The sequence below is a fragment of the Chamaea fasciata genome, unplaced genomic scaffold (assembly GCF_029207755.1).
Source record: "Chamaea fasciata isolate MVZ Bird 193981 ecotype frontalis unplaced genomic scaffold, bChaFas1.0.hap1 SCAF_5, whole genome shotgun sequence".
Taxonomy (NCBI): Eukaryota; Metazoa; Chordata; class Aves; order Passeriformes; family Sylviidae; genus Chamaea; species Chamaea fasciata.
In genome coordinates this window covers 50,335,454-50,349,138 of record NW_027094090.1, presented here as the reverse complement: position 1 = coordinate 50,349,138, position 13,685 = coordinate 50,335,454, and the positions used below count along the sequence as shown (strand labels likewise).

Genomic DNA, 13,685 nt, shown 5'->3' with positions numbered 1-13,685 from the left:
AAACATCATGTGGAATTGGAGCAAGGAGAATTGAATGCCTCTGAATGTTTTTCCTTACTGGAAAACTGACTTCCTGCTCCATTTGCTTCTCTTTCCTGCTTTCAAACTGGACTTTTCAGTGACAAACTAGTAATTGAATTTTCCTCTCTGCTGCAGCACAGCAGGGAATCCAACATCTCATCTTGATGGCCACATTCCACAGGAGACATTTATATTTAGTAATATTTTTCAAGATTTGGAAGGCAGCACATTCCAATACATTCACCAACTGCTGGTTTTAATGGGAGGAGATTCATGGCTGTCTGAGCCGATGAGCTTTTTGCTCTGCCAGGGACACAGTGGCCAGCACTGACCTGCAAATATCAGCATTACTGCCTCCAAGACCCCAGGAATTTCAAGGCTCTTTTACAGCAAACTTAGTGCTGATTTGTAGAGGAATTTCTAACAGAGGGCCTCTCCCATTTGGCTACCAGGCTTTTCCAAATCTTCCACTGCATTTGATGGCAGAGATGCTTAGAAAGAGAAACTTGCCACCTTCCTGCCTTGGAATAAATCAGCAGGAGGAGGAGGGGCAATAAAACCAGTATGAAATTGCAAACTCTATTTCCTGAGGGGCTTGAGTGTGGGGTGGCAGGCAGGACAATGAGTGTTAAAGTTCTGAAATTCTGAACCAGTTCATGACACCCCAGTTACTGAGCATTGGAGGGGAACAGGGTTTGGCTGCTCGTATGCTTATCAAGGAATATGTTATTATCATGGAAAATGTCTCTTCCCACGGATGACTGTCCTTCCCAGAGCTTGGCAAGGCCAGTGGTGTCTGATACTGTTATCAACGACTATGGCTGAGGGTGCTGAGCGCCCCTTCGGGCAGCGAGCAGGTGACACTGTTTGTGCAGGAGTTGTTGATCTGCGGGAGGGTAGGAAGGCTCTGCAGAGGAACCTGGACAGGATGAGGTTCAGCAAGGCCCAGTGCTGGGTCCTGCACTTGGGCCACAGCAATTCTTAGCTTGTAGAACTCTGTTACAAGATCAGGGCAGAGGCTCTCGGTTGACTGTTGGTGTCAGTTGCTTCTGGCAGTCCTTCAGTTGTCCCCTGGGTCACCTGCAGAACTTTCGGGCTGGTCCTACTGTAAAGGGTCAGCCTTGTTGCTGCCTGGGTGGAAGGCCCCTGAAAAATGTAAGGACATTTCCCATCTCCTTTGATTTTCTCCAGAACACAGAGATGCTCAGTAGCTGACTGCAGCCACATGTATTGACAGTGCTGACTAGACAAGCCAAGGCTCCACTGCTGGAACTCAAAAGGCTCCCCTATCCCTCCCCCAACTTCTCATCTCATCTGTCTGAGGACACTGACCTCCTCCCTCAGTATTTTCCTTCTACATCAAAGCTTAAGGTCAAGTCAAGGGTGCAGGGACCCTCTTGGTCTTTTTTGACATTTCCATGGACACCGGGAAGTACAACTCATTTCTGGCATCAGTAGGGCATGTTCTGCTCACTCAGTTTGCAGCTCACCAGCACTGGTGAAATGGCACCTCAGTCTCCAGCTGTGAAAGGGAAACTCATCTTTCTGTAGACAGAAACGCCTGTCTGAAATACTCAGGCCATTCCTAAAAATCTGCACAGAACTTAATGTCATCTGCTGTGCCACGTAGTGTCACCATATATTTCTGACCCTTTTCTCTGAAATCTACTGCTCTAAAGAGTATTGAAACTACTTAGAGTTATCTTTTATTGAATACTTTGGGCTTTTCACACAGAGTTGTTCAACAAAACTTTTTCTCTCCTTTCTGTCTGCAGCCTGAGCAAAAGAGTGGCTGAGTTTGTTCACAGCATGGATAACAGCAGTGGTCCTGTTCTTCTCCTTACCTTGCTGCTGCAGAACACAAGCAGCTCCAAAGCCTCCAGCCCTGCTGGCTACAAGATGGCAGAACCTCCACCCCCAGGAGGTGGCTCCAGCAGGCACCACTCTCCAGTAGAGTATGGGCTGAGGCCAGGGGAAATCGCAGCTGCCGGTGTGGTTTGGGGAGCACTGTGGCTGATCTCTGTCCTGGGAAACTTCCTCATGTGCTTAGTGATCCACAGGAGCAGGAGGACACAGTCCACCACCAACTACTTTGTGGTGTCCATGGCCTGTGCAGACCTGGTGAGCAGCGTGGGCAGCGCGCCCTTCCTGCTGCTTCAGCTGAGCTCAGGGCGCTGGATGCTGGGCAGTGGCGTGTGCCGGCTGGTCAGGTACATCCAGTACCTCACGCCCGGGGTCCAGATCTACCTGCTCCTTGCCATCAGCATGGATCGGTTCTACTCTCTCATCTATCCCCTGAATTTCAAAGTTTCCAGGGAGAAAACCAAGAGGATGACTCTGGTCTCTTGGCTCTGTGGTGCTCTGTTCGCATCACCAGCCTGTTTTCTCTATGGCTCCAGCGGTGACCACCATTGCAACTTTTTCCTCCCCAGTTCTTGGCTAGGAGCCTCTGGTGTCATCCACCTCTCAGTGCTCTTGCTTTTGATCCCATCTCTCCTCATTATCCTCTGCTACCAGAAACTCTTCACCTACATTTGAGGAAGTGGCACCGAGGACACAGCTGGCAGGAGGACAATGAATCTTGTCTCAAGAAGAAAAGTGAAAACTCTCAAGATGTTCTTCATCTTTGTCCTGGATTTTCTCCTGTCCTGGCTCCCTTTCTTCATGGTACAGTTGTGGCACCCACAGGAAACAGACTACAGAAAGAGCTCCTTGCTTTTCCTGGCCATCACCTGGATCTCTTTCAGTTCCTCAGATTCTAAGCCAATCCTCTTCTACATCAATAATGCAAACTTCAGAAAAGGGATGCAAGAAATTTCTTGCATGTGGAAATACCCCAGAAGCAACATCTACACCATTACCACCAGCTCCAGGACAGATGAAAATAATCACATGGGGATCACAGAATATCCCAGCACCAGCCCAGCCTCACCAAAGACTCCACCTGTGATGCTTTGAACAGAGAAGTCAAGGATCATGAGCCTGCTAGGCCTGGTGAATCCAATCCCACAAATACATTTGCCAAGAAGGTTTCATTACTTGAAACATATATTTACCAAGATGTTTTCATTACTTGAAATGAAATGAGCCTGAAATGAAATTAAATTACTTGAAATGAGCTAGGGGGGTGCTATGTTCCCCCAGAAGAAGTAATAAATAGTTACATATTTTAGACCAGCTCCTAGGGTAGAAACAAATAAATGTTCCAAATATTCAATATTATTTAATGGCTTGGGTTTGATGCATTTGTTCTATTTCATTTCAGTTTTCACATTCTGCTTTGGGGAACTCCTCTCCTGGAATCTACAAGAGTCCTTACACAGTCTGTTTGTAGGGAGGAAAGGGAAAGAAAGAAAGAAACACTGCTTGTTAAGGGATGGGCCATAGTGTATAAATACCTAAATCCACCCAAAGCCATCTAGACTTCCTTCCAGTATGTCCCTGGGAATATTCCTGCACAGACTTGTCCCTCTTGTTCAGACCCCACTGGTTGGGTGGACAGGGTGTTGGTGGGTTAATGGCTTGACTGGATGATCTGAAGGGTCTTTTCCAACCTAAAAATTTCTAGGATTCTGTCTCCTTCCAGTCTTCCTGTGCCTCCATTTCTCTTTGGGAATAGCCTCCTCCTGGAAAAAACACAGCAGATTGTTTCAGCAGGGTTTAACTGCAGAAGGGGCTCCTGGACAAATTTCCAACTCCCATCTTAGGACTCCTCCTCCACACAGGCCCTGATGGAGGAGTCTCAGGCTCTGCCATTCTGGGGCCTGTTCCAGTGTGTGGCTGTGCAGCCACAGAGCCATAATTCCATTGCATGAAGTCATGGAATATCCTGGGTTTGTAGGAAGCCCTGGCCCTGGACAGACACCCCAACAATCCCACCCTGTGCCTAACAGTGTTGTCCAAATGCCCCTGGAGCTCTGGCAGTCTTGGGACCGCGGCCGTTTCCCTGATATCCAACCTCAGCCCCTCCTGACACAGCTCCAGCCATTCCCTCGTGTCCTGTCCCTGGTCACAGAGAGCAGAGATCAGATCTGCCCCTCTGCTGTCCCTTGGGAGGAAGCTGCAGACCCTGCTGAGGGCTCCCCTTGGTCTCCTCCAAGTCAGTTTTCTCCCCTCACAACCAAAAATACATCTTCTCAGTCACTGCATGCTGTTTATCTCCCCAAAACAGGGGCAGGCTCTTTCAACAACCTCAACAAGCAAAGCTCTATAGATTTTTGCAAGAAAATGCAAATGGTTTCATCCCTGGGAACATTTCCCATGGAAACAAGATGGTGACACTGTCATGTGTAAATCTGGACTAGGTAGTGCTGCTTTTCTTAAATTTCCGCTTTTTTTCCTGTGCCTCAAGATATGTTTGTGCAGGTGTTAATTGGGTTTTCTGGTAGCAATACACTTGAACCCCTGGCTGTGCCCAGGAGTTCTGTTTTGAATCTGTTTGTTTCATATTACAACAGAGATGTAATGTATTTTACCCTTTCATTACTAACACAGCACCTCACAATGACTTAATCCACTTCAGCACAATTATTGGTCAGAAAGCATTATGAATGATGGACAGTAAGTATTTATTACTGCTAATTTAAGTAAAAGTTTTGCAATTAGAGATTTCCACAAGATTTTTGGTAATTTTACAAATTTTGAGGTATGGAATGTCCATCTGTTTTTAACAGCTGATGGGAAGAGGACAGAGAAAGAGATGATGGAATTTTTTGTAGCAGTGTCTGATAAATGTTCAAAACTAAGATTAATTATTTAAATGTAAATCTTTGTGTTCTCAAAGTTGATTCTAAAGTAAACATGTCCAGAGATCAAAGACAGTGAGGCATCTGAGTGAACATTTGTGCTTGAGCACCCAAAAAAGCTGAATCTATCCTGAACCTGAAAATTGAAGATTTTAATATTCTGAACTGAAAATTTGAATTGTTAGCAGTAGTAAGATGCATGGACACACCTCTAGAGGGTATACATCATGCTGTACACATGGGATATAAAATGGCTCTGAATATCATATAATGCATTCACAAATATCTCTTACAAATAAGAACTGCTTTTCCAATTTAAAAAGAGTAAATCTTTGCATCTTCATTCTCACCAAATGTATCAGATGTACCCCATGGCCCTCACCATGATGAGTCATTGTCAAGGCTGAGAGAAAAGTTATGTATTTCCACACCCCTCTGCTCCTATAGATCCTCAGGACAGACAATTTGCAAGTCAGTTTGTGCACCTGAATGCCAGATGGAGAGGGGTGTTAGTGCTCAAAGTTGGAGAACTCTTTGGTTTACAGTGTTGAGTATTTTACGAATACTCAACAATGCCTTAAGCCAGTCTTACTGACCTTCTGAAGTCCTCTGTATTCTCACTAGAACATTCTTTCTTAGAAGCCACTCTGAATTTTATCTCATTTTCCACATTAGGGTAACATAAGAAGAAACCTTTTGTTGTTGAAAGCATGTAGTGCCAGTCCCAGAACAAGATTAGCTGCAGGTGTAATATATTAGCTTGGAATTCCTGTTTCATGATTTCAGCATGGGTCACTTGCATGTCTTGGGTTGCAGTATCAAAAGTTATTGATTTATTTTAAAACCCACTCCAAATTTTCCTGGTTTTCCTAAAAAGAAGCCAGTAAGTCACAATTATTGTTTACAAGTCAGCTTTCAGTAGAGTGATCCATGTTCAGCACACTGCTGCTTTTGGTACATTTTATTCCAGATGAACATCAAGTGAGCACCCTCCTGCTTCAGGAGGGTGCTTTTAAAGAAACATTTATAGGACGTTCTAGTTGCTAGAACATAGCTCTCAAGCTCACTCACTTCTTCCACAATCCTTACTGTCAAGGCAGCTTCTTCTCTATAAAAAATTTTAAACAGATCTTATCACAGATACCTTTATTTAGATTTTCTAGATTCCTCCAAGCTAAACACAGTCCCACATTTCCAAAAGGTGGACAAAACTGAAGTGCCTCATACCCCAAGTGTTTTTGCTGAGCTCATCACATGCAGCTGAATGTATTAATTCTGGGAAGAATGTAGGATCTGCTGCTCTGCTGGAAATGTCCTGGATGACATTCTGAGCACCCAGAGTGGTGGGATGATAGCTACCGGGAAGCTCTCCACCCTTCTGTGTGTAGGAGAGCCAAGTCAGCCTGGCTTATTGGGATTGCTTGGAATGCAGTGGGAAGACCCCTGGCCAGCCTTTGTGCTTGTGCTCTTTAAATCTCTGCAGAACACACTAAGCTTGACTTTAGGGTCATGCTGCACGTGTGCACAGCGTGTTACATGCTCTGGAAGCAGTGAGGGGTTTAGAACTGCCAGAGAAAGCAATAAACAACTCTCTCAAAAAAAATTACAGGAGATGGAAGTAAGAAATGAGAAAATATGCTCCACTTTGAGCATGAGGTGAATCATTTCAGAAGAGTTACTGCTTGAGGCTGCAGCTTAGCACAGAAAGAAGGTAATGTGGACCTAGTACATTAAGAATTTCAAGTTCAGTTTACTGGTCTTTAATATCAGCTTGGTAATCAATTGAAGGTTGTATAAAAGAGCCCATAGCTCACAGAAAAGAAGCTTTGTGGAAACTTTAGATGAAACTATTAAAATGTCTTAGTTGACTTTTAAACCTATATACGTAAATGTAAAAATGCCCAACTGCACTTACCCTGAAAGGATCATTGTCATCTTTCCAAACTGCTTCTTCAGTTACAACATACAGCTCCTATGTAAAGAGTCTCTCCTGAAGCAGTAGTTCTATTTTGGTCAATGTTTTCAGATATACTTAAAATAAACACCCACTTTTCATGGTATTCTATTACAACCCTAGAACCAATAACAGTATCCTTTTCCTTCAGTGCATCGCTAATGATTTAAACAAACCCAATCAAACAATGCTGGGACACTTAATGTAATTGAAGAAAGGAATCAAGTAACAGCTGAGGTTCACTATGCAAGAATTTATATTGCCTCTTATTATTTGAAGGTTCTCCATGGCTCCTATCTGGTTACCTCTTCAGCAGTGACCATAGGGCACCTATTTTGTGCAGTAATTTTGTCTTCCTTTAGTGCAACATAAGCATAACAACAGATACTTTGCCCTACATGGTAGCAGTCTATTTAAGTTCTTCTGCTTTATTAATATCCAGGTATTGAAAATGCTGTGGCTTTATATAAAGCTATACTATGATTTATAATTGAAGAATTCTGTTGGCCTAGTGAAGAGCACTTAAACTACACACCAAGATTGTCCAGGTGGAATAACATGAGAACAGTGGAATTTGGCTGCATCATTCTGAAAACAACACTCATAGAATGCACTATAGTTACTGTTTGATTTCCCATAGTGCCTCAAATGGCAAACAGGATCAGGACCCTGTGATGCTTGTATTTGTCTAATAGAAATTAGTGCTCTTGAAAGTTCACTGAACTATGGTGCAAAAGTCATGGAATCAAAACCTTTCCCAGTTCCAGCAGAGGAAAACTTCTTTGAAGTTTTGAAGTTTGAAGCTGACACTTCTTTGTCAGCTCTTTCACCTGGTTCTTCAGCTTTCATCTCTCCCCTCCTTGAAGTGGGAGACAACATAAAAGAGCAACAGGATACTGAGCTAAGAGACTGAGGCACAGGATATGTATATTTTTCTGGAATATTGAAATGTGCCCTGAATGACTGTGGAATAATAGTTAAGCCATACAAGTGATTTGCTTATCTGAGATTTTTCACATACACATGCACAGACACAAAGATAAGCTGAACACATCCTTGCTGACATTAAAAATGTGGGATTTTTTTAGGAGGTGTGTGTTGGATTGCTGTGGACTCATCAGGACTCATAAAAATGAGAGAAAAACAGGACTTGAAGTCCCTCTTAGTTACCTAGTGGTGGTGAGATGTGATTTTTGTGTTGGTGGGGGTCTGAGGCAGGGCAGGGACTTGTTGAGCAGGGTCTCTTTGCTCTCTGCAGGGTGCTGAATCCCGTGGGTACCACTGAACGTCCTTTGGAAAGGGATACATCCTCAGCGTATTGTTCCAGTACACAAGCTGTTGTGCTTTGTTGGTTTCATTTTGGGTTGGTTATGAATGTTGGTTATCAGGGGGGTTTATTTTAAAAGAGCTGCCTCTTTTCCTCTGTCTGTGTGGTCAAAAGTGGCTGAATAGCTCTTTAACCAACCGGTTAAAAGCAGAACTAGAGATTTTTAGAATAAAATTTAGACCCAGGTGCTTATAATGTTGACGAATTTTCAAGAAATGAAAGGGACAAGTGTTGTAGGAACGGGCAGACAACCTGATCTGAAAGTTGCTACTAGTTCCTCCTTTAATGATCATATGAATTAATTGATTTTTTTTAATTTCCATCAGGCAGATAGAGTTTATTAGAGTCAGCATAACAACAATAGTTTAGATCTTACAGTATGATTTAGTATAAGTTTTATGCATTTATGATAATTCTAAGATCTATACATTCATGATGTGCATCATATTATGAGACTGACCCTTCCTTCACATCACAGCTGTTAAGAAGTTCAAGCATTTCTTGAAGAACTTGCATCTTCTGTTCTTTTTCCCAATAAAATAATTTAGTTTTAACAGAGAGGAAAAAATCTTCATAAGTGCAGGAGTCAAGTTAGTTTCTTACAGGCATTCCATCACAAAAATGAGAGATTTATGGAATTCTTAGACACTACTCTGGGTCAAGAAGTCAGCCTAGTAGACTATCTATGTTAATACAAAAAATAATGAAGCACTGCCAGCACTCATAAAAGGCAATTTATCACATCATATCTTCCCCTGTGTGGTAAAATGCTACAATACATTTCACTTGGCAAACTTTTCGAGAGAATGGAAGCCCAGTGTCTCAATCTGAACATGCACCATCTTTCCAACACCACTGTGTACAAGTCATGATAATCTTAGTTTACATTCAGCATATCCTTGTGAAGGAGAATAATGGTGTTCATGGTGCACATTAAATTGACTGCAAAGTGCTCCACAGACAACTGAACTGTGTAACAGACTGGCAAGACAAAAATTGCCCCGTTTTTCAACATACGGTTCAAAAATAAAAAGTACAGGGGGTACTGTTAAGTGAACTCAGAGCTGAAACCCCATTTCATGATTCTTAATTATCTTTTTTACAGTTCCTTGTAAGAGCCCACCAGGCTGGGAAACTGAATCAGAGAGCAAGGGCTGGAATTTTGCCCCTTTAAAGGTGTTGTGGGGACCACCAGCTGCAGCCACACAATTCACTGGGTTTGTGCCCCAGTGTGATCACTGTTAAGATCCCACAGCTGACCCAGAGGGCTGTGTGGCACTCAGCAGTGTCCAGATCCTGCGTATTACTGCTGGCAGTGCTGCAGCTCAAAGATCCTGAGCAGATTTTCAAGAGATGCAGAGAGCTTAGGTCCAGAGAATGGAATCTGGGATGGACAGAGGGGTGCGGGAATGTTTTGCAAGTCTCATCAAGCTCAGACGGGCAAACCTTCAAGACATTTTCTAGAATTTAGGGTTCCATATTATCTGTCTCTTGCATGACTCATTAACACTCTTCTTCTAAAACACAGCCCCCAGAGGAGAGACACCGATGAGTGGTGCCAGTGATGCTGTGTTTAGGTTTGTCTCTGAGAAGTGCCCTTCTCTTCAAGAAGGGGCTCAAAAATGCATCGCAGAGCCAGACATTTCTCTGTGCCTTCCCATCCTGGCCTTTTGGTCATAAATTCCCAAGTGTAATGCTAAATGCAGTGCTGCCAGGGTGAGGAAGATGCGCCCTCTGAGCACGGGGGTGGCACCAAGCCCACCAAAATTAAACACATGAAGTGAGCCCAGCCACGGAAGTCACACTTCTGTATATTCACACCTGCAGAATGCTGTGTGCATCTATAGTTACCAGTGAACACTTCAGCATTTAGGCATCCCTGAAATCATGCATTTGATGTATGTCATAAATTAGCAAGGTGACTACTTGCCTTTTGAGATTTTGACCCAAAGATGCTACATACTGCTTTTGGGAGTATGTGAAGGAATGGGTTCAAGTCTTCCACATTTCATTCTATTAAAATCCTGTCATTAAATCATCTTTTCCTCAACCAAGAAATAGGAGTCAGGTGCTCTGGTTTCTACTTCAACTGGGATTTCAAAACTGCTGCTATTATGCTGAGTTTTTTCATTTACAGTAAAGCTGGGTACTACTATTCCTCAAAAGTAACTTATTTTTAACTTTAAAATATTCACAAAAAAATACTTCTTGGTTGGTTAGTTGGGGGATTTTGTTTGTTTTTTGGGGTTTTGTTAAATGCTTTTTTCCCCCTCCATGCTTTGGCTAGTTTTGTAGAGCTTGAGTAATTACATTCAGGAGAGGTAAGAGGTGAAGAGAGATGACAATTTTTTCATTTAGCAAATTACTATCTGGAAAAGTTAATAGGGCAGAGAGTCTAAAAGTATTAATTGATGCAGCAAGCTTTTCAGGAAGAAGCAAAAACATGGAGAAGGATTTTTGTGGCTCGAGTCAGGTATCAGTTCTCAATGACCACTCACCTGGAGTAGTGTGTGGAATAAGGTATTCAGTTCTGTGCACAGGGTAAACCGAGCAACACAGCATCCAAGGAAAATGTTCTGGATGGGTTGGCTTTTAGATCGGACTATATGTATTATGTATCAAGAAAAAAGAAAAGAACTAAAAGGGTTTGGGGTTTTGGGTTTTTTTTGGAGTTTTTATGGTGGTATGGAAATATAACTGGGAAACTAAGAAATACCTTTCTGCAATAATCTTTCCAAGGAGATGCCTTAGCCCCATGAGCAGTTATGATAAAAAGTGAAGACTATGTGCAATGGCAGCATTCCCCCACTGATGATAACTATAGGGTGAAAAGGGTACCTTTATTCTGTTCTCAAACTCCTGGCTCTGGAAGAGTGGGAAGGTTAAGTTTGGAATGCTGGCTTTGCAGACAACAGTCTGATTTCTGTTACAAGAGGAGGGAAACAGCAATATTCACTATCTCCTTCCTAATCGAAAAGGCAACAATAAAATGGGGAATTTGATGCTGGAATGGTCATGTCAATGTCCCAAATTAATACAAAAAATGACCTTGAGCTCAGAAGGGCATCAACATGAGAGAACTCTGATTTTCTATTGCTTGATGTAACAATGAAACTCTGCTTTTGGCTTTGTCAAAACTTTGATGGAAAAAACCCTGAGCAACTGAAGCTGCTGTTTAGACTTTCCCAGTATGAAAGGAGGATGCAAAGGCTCCAGATTGCCACAGGCATCACCTAATTCAGTATTTAAAGATGTGCAGTAGGGAAAGGCTGCTTTTGACGCATTGCAATGAAGTGTCTGCAGATAAGGATAAGACTGGGAGGGAAGTTCAGCTGTTGCTTGTGATTTCTGGTTTTGACAGCAGCAAGAGACAGAACTAACTTCTCACTGAAATCACCCAAACTGTTCCCGGTTCTTTCTGTGCCTTTTGCAAGGGCAGCCATATAAGGGAGGGCCCCTGCCTTGCTTAGGGTGGGACTTGGGGAGCTGTGGGCAGAGCAGGGCAGCAGCTCCTCTCCTGCACTTCTCCAGGGACTCCACGGTGTGCAGCGGCTGCCAGGAAGAGGGGCATGCCTGGAGAAACTAGGTGCTGTTTGCCAGCTGGTTTCAGGTTTTTCTGTGCCGTGTCTGTGGGATGCCGTGTGTGGATGGAGCAGCCCAGGAAAGGTGTTCCAGGGAGCTGCGTTTGCAGTTATGTCTAGCCAGCCTTGTCCAGGCAGCCTCAGCACCCCAAAGTCAATGAATGCTCTTGGAGGTGCTTCTCAGGGACCTGCTGCTGGCTGGCTTGGATGAAGGGCTTTGTGCTTTAATGTTTGCACCCTCCAGCTGTTCGTTAAGAGAACTGGTTAGGGAAGGGATGGATTTCTCTCTTTGCTTTAGGACTGATGCAGAAATGTGAACTGATGCTCACCTTTCCATGGGCGGTGTTAAGAAATGAGCCCTGTGTAAAAAGTCATTTTAAAATGTATACTTGTAAATATTTTGTGAAATAACTTGGAGGGCTCTGTTCAGATGTACTGCAATAAGAGTTCATTCACTACACATGAGGGGCTCTAAGCAACAGCAAAAAATAGGCTTAATTTCAAAAAAGGGGGCGGGGGTGGAGGCTGAAATTGTCTCTCTAAAATATTCTGCTGAGGCTAAAGTAACTCTGTGGTGTGTAAGAAATAAGGCAGTACAAAAAAAGACATCCACTCTCAGTCTCACAAAATTATTAATATTACTGCTAAGAAATTGCTGCTCTGTATTAGCAGCAATTTAAGTCTGCTCCATGAAATATATTTTGATCTAGAATAACCCTATTGTCTTTTCTGTTTTGTCTAGGTACTTTTTTGAGAGTAGCAAAATTAGCTGCAAACATAGTAAGGCTTGAAGAAAATTGAGGATCAGGCCAGGAGTTTTTGATCTTTTGCCTTGTAGCAATATTAATCTCCTGGTATCAGTTATCATTGATATCATCCTCCTTTTTATACCTGAGAAAAATTGTCCCAGAGTACTGTGGACTGCAAGATTGGGTCCTGTGAGGTGTCTGAAATAATTTATTTAACTTTTAAAATCTTCCTGTAATGTCGATGCTCTAGATAAGTTCTCCTGAGGTGTAGGTGTTGAAGTTCAAAGCCTCAATCAGGTGTGTTTTGGGAAACACTTCATCTCTAATCAGGACACTTCAAAAACTGCTCAGCCTAAAGTGATCTGATAGGATCAGCTCTCAAGTCTCTGCTGCTGCACAAGTGTTGCGCTGTTTAAATTCTTCTAGGCTTTTTTTTTAACAATGTAATTTTGAAACTTAATTTTCTTTCCTTCCTCCAGAAGTCTCAACCTCTTTCCCAGACTTCTGTTCCTTCTGGTGTCAAGCATGTGTCACTGGCTCATAAGTTTTTCTGATTTAATTTCAGAGGCTGTGAGTGACAGCAGGTGACAGGCTGGCAGCTCACACTCATGTCACAGAGAAGCTCCATGATAACAGCACAAAGACATCAGCTGCTGGAGAACCCCGGGTAGAGAAGATATCCAATCCCTCCTTCATGATTTTAAATATTGATCAGAGACAGCAATACCTGTGTGCTGTTGCGAGATGTCCTGTGGTGGCGGAGAAACTCCTGCGTACCCAGTGTGTAACCACCGTGGGGAGGATCAAGGCTCCGCTCTCCAGCTGAGCACTCTGAGTGGAAACAGCAAATCTGCAGCGTTCCTGGACATCAAGGGGACCCTCAGCACCATGCAGTATTCTCCTGTGGCACTGAATCCAGAGCCCTCCATGAATAAGGGATCCTGGATTCCCCAGAGCCCCGGGGAAGGCACAAAGGCTGCAGTCTGCTCGGACAGTGCCGCTGGCAGGGCCTGGACCATGGAGTGCTTCCAGAGCCAATATTTGACCAAAACCAGCACCCACGAACAGGTCTACAACTTCCTGGAGAGGCCCAGTGGGAGGAAGTGTTTTATCTATCATTTTGCTGTGTAAGTACCTAAATTTTCACATGATCTTTGGTGTAAGAAAAATCTGAAACTGCCCATTGAATCAGCCAGGAATCAGTACTTGAGCTCCTGGGCTCAAAACCTGTTGCATGAGGTATCCCCTGAAGGCAATGAAAAAGCCAGTTCCTCAAAGAATCGGCCACTATATCAAATTATCATGTCA

At 43.3% G+C, this 13,685-nt stretch overlaps 1 pseudogene; it reads left to right on the top strand.

Annotated features, from left to right (window-relative positions):
• The first annotated feature begins 1,830 nt into the window (after positions 1-1,830).
• Positions 1,831-2,971, top strand: LOC136290247 (probable G-protein coupled receptor 19; annotated as a pseudogene).
• The last annotated feature ends 10,714 nt before the right edge of the window (positions 2,972-13,685 follow it).